Here is a 9,952-nt window from a genome sequence, read left to right as displayed (position 1 = left end):
AGGAAGGAAGGAAGGAAGGAAGGAAGGAAGGAAGGAAGGAAGGAAAGAAAGAATACAGCTAAAATGAAAACCTGTATTCCTCAAAGTCACTAATGTCAAATGACAAAATACAACAAATTCAGTTAAGATTGAATAGGTTTTTATCTGCAATTCTAGACTTGGACAACCCCTCGTTCTTAGGAAATAGAAGGAGCATTTGGATGAGCTGAGCAGGAGAGGTTGGCAGGAAGGGGTGGAAGAAAGCAGAGACAGAGACCAAAAAGCAGATTGGTCATCTCGAAGTTACTTTCCTTGTCATGGTTAAAGCACAGTGGACTTCCCTTATCACCCCGGCTAAAACTGGCCTATCTGGGAATTTGGGGTCTCTCTCTCTCTCTCTCTCCCCCCCCTCCCTCCCTCCCTCTCTCTGTCTCCTGAAAGAGGGTCAGATAAACAACTTAGTGTCTGCTCAGTGGTGTGAAACTCCCTGCATGAGTAGCTGCATTTTGGCTTGGTCTGTTGGTCCTAGTGCAGAAGCTCAGTCCAAACCAATGGCATCCTCTCTGTTTATTTAACACCAGCAATAAAGTAAAAAGGGACGTTGCACAATTCCAGAAGATACCTTAATACGTGTATCTGAAAAATACTAGTGTCCAGAAAACACAAAGCACTCCTACAAATCAATCATACCAAGACAGGGACCCAGTAGAAAAACTGGCTTCTTAAGATTGAAATGGGAATGTCAAAAACGTACACTTCCAAATGGCTAATAAGAATATGAAAAAGTGTTTGACTTCCTCAGTCATCAAGGAAATGTCACGTAAAATCAAAATTTGATGCAATTATGCACCCACCACTGGCTAAAATGGAAACAACCGAGAATATCAAGTGTTGGCCAGAATGGCACCCAGAGGCATCACGCTTTGTTAGTGGGAGTGCACTTTCTACAAACACCTGGGAAAACTGTCTGTAAGTGTCCACTAAAGCGGAACCTACCCAAACCCTGTGACCCAGCAACTTGCTCCATGCACAACAGAACCTGTATATATCTTTACCAGAATACATGGACAAGAATGGCTGGCCGTGGTGGCTCACGCCTGTAATCCCAGCACTTTGGGAGGCCGAGACGGGCAGATCATGAGGTCAGGAGACCGAGACCATCCTGGCTAACACGGTGAAACCCTGTCTCTACTAAAAATACAAAAAAAATTAGCCGGGCGTGGTGGCAGTGCCTGTAGTCCCAGCTACTCGGGAGGCTGAGGCAGGAGAACGGCGTGAACCTGGGAGACCGAGCTTGCAGTGAGCCGAGATGGCACCACTGCACTCCAGCCTGGGCGACAGAGCGAGGCTCCATCTCAAAAAAAAAAAAGAAAATCTTCTCTTTTAAGCTATCTATAATTTACTACAATTTGATAAAATAAATTTTTATAAACAAAAATAAAAAATTTGTGTTTTATCTCCTCACTTGATTCCTCCAAAATGTGAAAACTATATGTGAGTATACGTATGACAATATGGTTATTTATATAAGTCCAATAAAATATGCTGTCTTTATAACAAAATACAATGAAAAACACTGGTTTTACTACCAAGACTGACTAAAATGTCATATTTTAAAATACACATAAAATATCTGACTTCAAGGGTTCTCAGCCTCACAGTAAGTTAATAAAAACTGTCATTTTCTGGCAGGCCCAAGAACCTTAGGACTATGAGTAAAATCTAAAGTCTTACTTGGTTTGACTTTCTAGCCTCAAGAGATTTTTCATCTGAAATTCCTATATGATCAAGGTAAAAAAAGAGTTATATTCCTTAAAAAAAAAAAAGCTATAATACACCTGTTATTAGATTTTAACTCTATGCACTATTTTTGAGTTCTTATCTACTTTAGACTCGACTAAATCCTAAATTCTTCTAGGTACCTCCAATCCAACTTTCTTCCATAAAATTACCAAAATGAAAAGTGCTCTGTTCCTGAAGTCCACTAAGCTAAAACTAAACAGATATTACAAAACAAAGTCCAAGGCGGGAGGATCGCTTGAAGCCAGGAGTTTGAGACCAGTCTGGGCAACAAAGTGAGACCCCTTCTCTGCAAATAATAAAATAAAATGAATTAGCCAGGTGCTATGGCATATATTAATACCTGTAGTCTCAGCTACTTGGGAGGCTGAGGTGGGAGAATCACTTGAACCCAGGAGTTAGAGGCTGCAGTGAGCTATGATTGTGTCACTGCACTCCAGCCTGGGCAACATAGCGAGACCCCTGTCTCTACAAAAATAAATTAGCTGGGTGTGGTGGCACACGCCTATAGTCCCAGCTACTTCAAGCCTGCAGTGAATTTGGATTGCCCCACTGCACCTCCAGCCTGGCAACAGAGCGAGACTCTGTCTCTAGAAAAATAAAAACAAAAAAACAGTGACCAAAGCGCAGCATGGGGATCCTCTGCACCCCTCCCTATAAACATGGCACTGGGTGGCACAGTGTGTGTGGGCTGTGGTCTGCAGCTTGAGCGGGGCCTTGGCACCTGCCATGCCTCACCGGCCGAGGTCTTGGTGGCTGGGGGTGGGCACGGTTTGCACACGGAACCTGCTCTGCTCTCAGTGCATGAATTCACAAGGAAGCATGATTGGAGAACAACAGGAAATGGTATGGGAACAGTGTGAATCAGGCATTTTGCACAGGAAGCGCTGGGAGATGTTTTTACTGTAGTCTGCCTGAAGCTGGGACAAAATTGAACAAACAGGATGAATTTGGTGCTTTGGAAAGTGTGAAAGCTGTTAGTGAACTCCATTCTCCTTTATGAGGAGAAGTAACTGAAATTAATGAAGCTCTCGCAGAAAATACAGAACTTATCAAAAAATGTTGTTATAAAGATGTTTGGCCGATCAAGATGACACTGAGTAACTCTTCAGAACTAGATGAACTTGGCCAGGTGTGGTGGCTGACACCTGTAATCCCAGCACTTTGTGAGGCTGAGGTAGGTGGATCATCTGAGGTTAGGAGTTTGAGACCAGCCTGGCCAACGTGGCAAAATCCTGTCTCTACTAAAATACAAAAATTAGCTGGGCGTGGTGGCAGGCGCCTGTAATCCCAGCTACTCAGGAGGCTGAGGCAAGAGAATCACTTGAACCCGAGAGGCAGAGGTTGCAGTGAGCCAAGATCGTACCGTTGCACTCCAGCCTGGGCGACAAGAGCAAAACTGTCTCAAAAAAAAAAAAAAAGAAGAACTAGATGAACTTATGAGTAAAGAAGCTTATAAAAAATACGGAAAAATCTATTAAGGAGTGAAAATGGAACCCCTAAATAAACTAGTATGAAATAATTTAAAATAGAAAAATAAAAAACAAAATCAATGAAGTAAAAAACAAGTCTTACGCCTGATATATGAACCACACCAAAAGTTCACCAAATTGCATGACGCCGTAATCAGAGACAACCAAACCACAAACCAAGAGGAGAAGCTGGTGTTTTCCCTGCTACAAACAGCTTTTCCAGCAGGCATGGTGCCTGTAGTCCCAGCTACTTGGAAGGCTGAGGCCGGAGGAGTTAAATGTCAGCCTGGGCAACATGATGAGACTCCACTACTTAAAAACAAAAGTTGAAAAATAAACCTTAGAAAACGGGTTTTCCTAGGATGTTGTTACAAGGCTCCATATAGCAATGAGACTCTCCCCCTCTCAATGCCACTATTTCACCTGGCAGGATAATGCTATAATTAAAATTTCACAATAAGTAACTGCTATCGGTAACTTGAGAAAACCTGACCTAAAGAAACCAATCCTTTTAGTCCACCTAGTGGGCACATTTGGCATTTTCCCTAACACAATTTTTTGTTCAAATTGTGCTGGTGGTCCCTTTTATAAAGCTGGCGTCCGCTAGTTTAATTCGATCCTGTATGAAATACTACAGAGTGGCCATCACAGGCCTTTTGTTTAATTTACTGCCCTTAGGCTTGGGCTGTTAGTTCAAAAACCATTTCTAGGAACTAAGTTTATTATATTGTTGCCAATTTTTTCATTATAATTTTTAAATGTTGTTCTTACTGCCTGTCTAATCTCAACGAAGCCAACTCTCCTGACAGGATAATACTTGCTCAGCACTTCCAGGTAATGACTAATGCCTATAAAGCAGATGAAATCAAACTTAATACTGGACTCCAGATGAAACTGCTTTGAGGCCAGGAGTGGTGGCTCACGCCTGTAATCCCAGCACTGTGGGAGGCCGAGGCGGGCAGATCACCTAAGGTCAGGAGTTCGAGATCAGCCTGGCCGACATGGTGAAACCCTGTCTCTACAAAAAAAAAAAAAAAAGAAAGAAAGAAAGAAAGAAAGAAAAATTATCAGCTGGGCGTGGTGGCGCATGCCTGTAATCTCAGCTATTCAGGAGGCTGAGGCAGAAGAATTGCTTGAAACCAGGAGGCAGAGGTTGCAGTGAGCCAAGATAGTGCCATTGCACTCCAGCCTGGACTATAAGAGCAAAACTACGTCTCAAAAAAAAAAAAAAAAAAAGACTGCTTTGAGACATTTTTTCCTTCTGGCCTTGTGATTACACAAATGTGGCCCAGGTTGCTGACATAGACCCCCCCCCCCCCGCCATGTTCCCTGCAATGTGGGACAGAGACAGCTGGCACAGGCCCGTCGCAGCACCAGGGACAGATAAGCCCGGCTGCAGAATGGCTGGTTAGCGATGCTTTCAGAGAAACATCTTGATCAAAAGGGAAAAATGTAAAGCTAATCACACAAACTGGGTCATTCTTGTCCTACGCAATCGAGGGTCAAGAGGCTGGGGGAAGGAGCACTCGGGGCACGTAGAATTTCTGCTAGAATGGTATTCTCTGTAAGCCCGGCTGCTGAAACTGCTGCCGCCCCCTGAACCCAGTTTACCTCACGCCTACTAAACAACCCGCTGACACAACTCTCACTCGCTTCACCCTCTGCCCTTGCAGCAGGACCAGCCAGTCGGAGCTTGCCAGCTCCCCAAACTCACCAGCGCCAATGAGCTTCCTCACAGAGCGGTAGTAATATTTCTTCTCTTTATAAAACCTCCAGTCTTTCTTCATTCTTTGGACATCCTAAACCACCCAGGCTACAGATACCCACAAATTACACTGCTTTCCCCAAATGAAACATTTTAATTTCAAGGATTCATCTCTGTATTTAACTTCAACACTGATAACAGGGAAATATGCAGCTAAGAGACCTCCAACCCCCAGGGGTTCCCTTCTAAGTACCCCCTTAGTCAGCCCAGACTTCCTAGGGGTGGGGAATGACTGGGCAGCTCCACCTATGACAGTGGACTCTGCCCTGTCCCTGATCGAAATGACTGACAGCAAGCGCTCCTTCAGGCCCGGCCTCCCCGGAGTTCTCACTTAGCAAATGGCTTTCTAAGGAGAGCACAGTACTTTGTCCCTGTGTGTGGACTGACAATGAATAAAAGCAGCAGAAATCCATGGTGGACTTTATCTCAGAGAATAGAGGACAAAGATCAACAAGAGCTCCTGTAGGATTCGGGACACTGGTCACCCACGTAGACACGGAAAGGGGAAAACGGAATCCACCTTTCTGGGGCCAACCTGGCAATTTGTGTGCAAAGCACAGGAATTCCACACAAGGAATTTGGCCTAATAAAAGTAATTAGGGCTCGCGTGCTGCCTCAGCCTGTAATTCCAGCACTTTGGGAGGCTGATGCAGGAGGACTGCTTGAGCCTAGGAGTTGAAGACCAGCCTGGGTACCATAGCAAGACCCTAGCTCTACCAAAACAAAACAAAATAAAACAATACAAAAATTAGCTGGGTGTAGTAGCATGCACCTGTCTAAAAAGAAATGTAATTAGTAACAGGAAAGCTCCAAACTCAGAAGAAAAAAGGAACAAAACAATATTTTTAAACTGCTAAGAAGACCAAAAAGTATTTCGAAACCATGAGGTAAAATGACTTCAATGGCATATGAAAATCAAACTGTCAGCCAGGCACAGCGGCTCATGCCTATAATCCCAGCACTTTGGGAGGCTGAGGCTGGGGGATTGCTTGACCCCAGGAGGTTGAGACCAGCCTGGGCAACATAGTTAAACCCCATCTCTACAAAACTAAAAACCTTAGCCAGGTGTGGTGGTGCAGACCTGTAGTCCCAGGTACTTGGGAGGCTAAGATAGGAGGATCCCTTGAGCTCAAAGGTTCAAGACAGAAGTGAACCATGACTGCACCACTGTACTCCAGCCTGGGTGACAGAGAGACCCTGTCTCAAAAAACAAAAACAAAAATCAACAATTATAGTGAAATAATTTAAAAAATAACTTTGTAGAGCAAATGCTTCTCAGACTTTGTGGTGAATCAAATCATCCATGAGCTAATACAATCTACAGGCTGGATCTGTGTTTTCCCAGGCACCCCAAGCAATTCTCATGCCCCCACACTTGAGACCACTCCCAAAGCTGGAGGAAGATTTCCAGGGAAAATACCATCTGTAGCCACGAGAAAAGTCGTGTCAGTGACGGGTATCATTTCGCTCTGTAGACACACTGAATGTATAGAGAAAAAGAGTAGGGAGAGAACCTCCTACTGAAAGCATCAGTTATCCTAGAAGCAAACAGGGATTTTATATCATCCTTCAGTTCACTTGAGACATCAGTTCCATTCATGACTAGACAAACATTTAACATGGTCAGGCCTGGGTCACAGGCCCCTGGGGGTGGCAGAGCCTTGCTACTTCAGGATCAGAGACACCCCCGTCCCTGAGAGCCTGTCAGTAAAGGCAGCACCTCAGCCTCACCCAGGACACAGGACACTTTGAGGAAAAGGAAAGAGCCTGGCCTGGCAGGACCTTGGGTCTCCAGAATCCACAGTGCAGGTCAGACAGGATCAGGGAGGTCTCCATGACAGAGGCATCCTCTTGCTGGAGCTGCACACAGACAGCCTGTCAGCACAGGAGGCCCTAGAATGACGGCACTGGGGGGCCTGGTGAACGTGGTAGGGCCCTGGATCCAGCCCTACCTGAAGCTCTCCTGGAATGTTCATCTAAATGCACCACTAAGATTCCCCACTAAGTCTTCTTTCTCTTAAGACCTTTTAACGTCTGATCATCTAGCACAGGCAACCAAAAGATTTTTACCTAAAGCACTATCTTCCTAGAAGTGGGATTACTGCATCAACGGCGTCTGTAAGGTCACTTTGAGCAAGTGTGCGCCACAGGAGCCTCCTGGAGCCGCACAGGGGAGCCGGCCGCACGTGCTCTTCTACCACGAAGGGAGTCTGGAGAGAGTGGGCCGGGCTGCTGGGGGCTCTGGGGCATCGGCTGCCAGCGCGGAACTCAAGACCCAAGCCAGGTCGTTGGCCTCTCGGCCTCGGCTCCTCTCCTCTGAGCAACGTGAGTAGTAACATTGCTGCTCCAGCGGGTGCAGGTGAGGGGGAGCGGGAGGCTCCGGGCAGGCTGGGCGCAGGGCCAGGACACCCACTGTGCTCAATCCAGGGCCCAGTTGTGATGCTGACAGTAGGGGAACCTCAGCGGGTTCTGCCACACTCTGGGCCTCAGTTCCTTCTGATCAGGGGGACACGGTCGCAAGCGGTCAGCACCTGAGGTCCCGCCAGTGGGGAGGGATATGGAGTCTCTGAGTGTGGCCACAGGAAGCAAGATTTTAGGAGGCTGCTGTTGGGGAGACTGGAGGTTCAGAAGGAGTGAAGACACTTGAAGGGAGGGGCCTGGGGCGTGGCCTGTCCCAGGTGGTCCCCACCGGCCCCAACCTCACCAAGCCTTGGTGCCTATGGGAGGGGCTGCCCATGCACCTGCTGCTCCCACTGGGTCTGGGACAGGCACGGGCCCCTGGAGCTGGCTGCCCTCCCAGCTCTGCCCTCCTGCCTCCCAGCCCGGCCTTCCTGCTGCCCAGCCCCTCCCTCTGGCCTCCCAGCCCTCCCAGCTGGACTCACTCAGGCCAGCAGGTGAGCCCTGCAGGACCCAATCCTGGCTGGGGGAGGGGCATAAGGAGCGAGGCCCGAGGGTCTGGCTGGGCTCCTTGACGGTGCCTCAGTGGGTCCTACTCTTGGTCTTGCTGCCCAAATGCACGGCGGAGACCCAGGCCAAGGAGCCTGCTCCTCTCTATACTTAAAGCAGTCCTGGGCCTTGGCCTCATTCCCTGGGAGGCTCCCAGAAAACCCAGCATATGGAGGGTGGAGCCCCTCCCCACCCAGAGGCCTCGAGCCCAGGACAGCCCAAGGCCTCCCTGATGACTCTTGGATGCTTCCCACGCCTGGGCCAGGGCCAGTGGCTTGGGGGGCTGTTTACCTGACATGGTGCTGTCTCCACATCCGAGGACAGGGGACTCCTCAGTCTCTCCAGCCTCCTACCGCCTGGACACCGGTAGTCTCAGTCCAGGGCTGCAGCACAGGGCAGTTACTGGGATGCTTCCTGGTTCATTCCTGTATCTGGGGGTCCCGCTTTGGTCTTCAGGACGAGTGTCCGGGACAGGGGACTGTTCATCTTCTGAGGATTTGTCCTGCAGGCGCCCGAGTCTGCAGATCTGTGGGCGCTGGTCCTGGCTCCATCTTCCTGGGCTGTCTGGGTTTGGGTCCGGTTCGGGGTCCAGGTCCGGGTCGGGGTCCGTGGCTGGAGCCCCCCAGGTGATTGTCCTGCGCCGTCATCCCCGGGCCGGGTGGGCAGAGGCTCTGCCTGCTCTCAGCTGTTCTCTCTCAGCCTGGTTCCATCGCAGCCGTCTTCCTCTGATTACTTCCCCGTCTCTGGCCTCCTCCGGAACCCGCCCAGGTGCCCCTCGCTAGTTCCCAGCTCCCCTGTCTACCCTGGGCCTGTGCTGTCCCTCCCTGCAGGGTTCTCAGTTGCCCCTCCCGTGGGGCAGGTCAGGAGAGAGGACAGGCATGGGACTCGGTCTCTCTCTCTCTGGGGCCCTCAGGTATGTGAAGAATGTATGATGTGTCCAGACCCCTGCCAGGGAGCCCACCACAGCCAGCGCCCCTCCAGCTGGGAGCTCAGACCCCTGCCAGGGAGCCCGCCACAGCGAGGGCCCCTCTAGCTGGGAGTGCATTCCTCAGTCCTGGTGAAGGGAAGATATGGGATGACCTTGTTGGCTGTGGCTGTGACCTGGGGCTCAGGCCAGCCAGAGCGGGGATGGTGGTTCCCCGATTCTAGAGCTCTGCCTGGGGGACACAGACTGCCCTGGGGCTGGTCCATAGCACAGTTGTCCTCTGGGGCAGGGACCGGCTGTGGGCGGTGGTGGCAGGAGAGTCCTTGTGGTCTCCTGTGAGGCTCTCCCCACCTCTCTCCTTCCTTCCTGTGCCCTCCATGGCTCCTACCCCTTCCTGATGGCTGTGGCCTTCAGCAAACATCTGCCTCTCTCTGAGCCTCAGTGTCTCCATCTGTCATGGCAGGTGGACTGGCTAGGGGGGCCCTGCTCCCAGCAGCAGCTCCAGGAACCCCCGTTGTGGGCACAGACCTGGCTCTGCCTCCCCTGTCCTGAACTGCTTGTGCCCAGGGCTCTGGTCACCCCTCTCCGCTCCATGACCATTCACACGCCTTATGGTCTACAGGGCCGGCCACTCCATGGCAGCAGCCATCATCTGCAGGAGAGGCCTCACGGACCCCGGGCCTCCATCCTCCCTGTGCCCCCAGACCTAGTGGACCCCAGGCCTCTCCCCCTCTGACCTCGGAGGTGCTCACGACTTGTTCCATTCGGGCCCCATCTAGGTTCATCCCTACTCAGTCCCGCAAGCCATGGCAACCTTACATGTCCCATGTCTCTGCCCATGGGGCCGCCTGCCCCCCTGCCCCGTACCCTCTAGAAGGTTCCCCCTCCCTCTGTGCCCTCTAGAAGTCCCCCTTCTCCTCCCCTCCCCCACCACCCCTGTGCCCTCTAGAAGCCTCCCTCTGTGCCCTCTAGAAGTCCCCCTTCTCCTCCCCTCCCCCACCACCCCTGTGCCCTCTAGAAGGTCCCCCCTCCCCTCCCCTCACCCTAGGGCCTCATTCCCGCCTC

At 50.3% G+C, this 9,952-nt stretch overlaps 1 pseudogene; it reads left to right on the top strand.

Annotated features, from left to right (window-relative positions):
- Positions 1–3,260, top strand: part of LOC105547977 — a 46,850-nt pseudogene extending 43,590 nt beyond the window's left edge.
- The last annotated feature ends 6,692 nt before the right edge of the window (positions 3,261–9,952 follow it).

This window comes from Mandrillus leucophaeus, unplaced genomic scaffold (genome assembly GCF_000951045.1).
Source record: "Mandrillus leucophaeus isolate KB7577 unplaced genomic scaffold, Mleu.le_1.0 Scaffold4, whole genome shotgun sequence".
In the NCBI taxonomy this organism is placed as follows: Eukaryota; Metazoa; Chordata; class Mammalia; order Primates; family Cercopithecidae; genus Mandrillus; species Mandrillus leucophaeus.
Note: the sequence above shows the minus strand (reverse complement) of the source record. Positions and strands in the feature narration are given on the sequence as shown.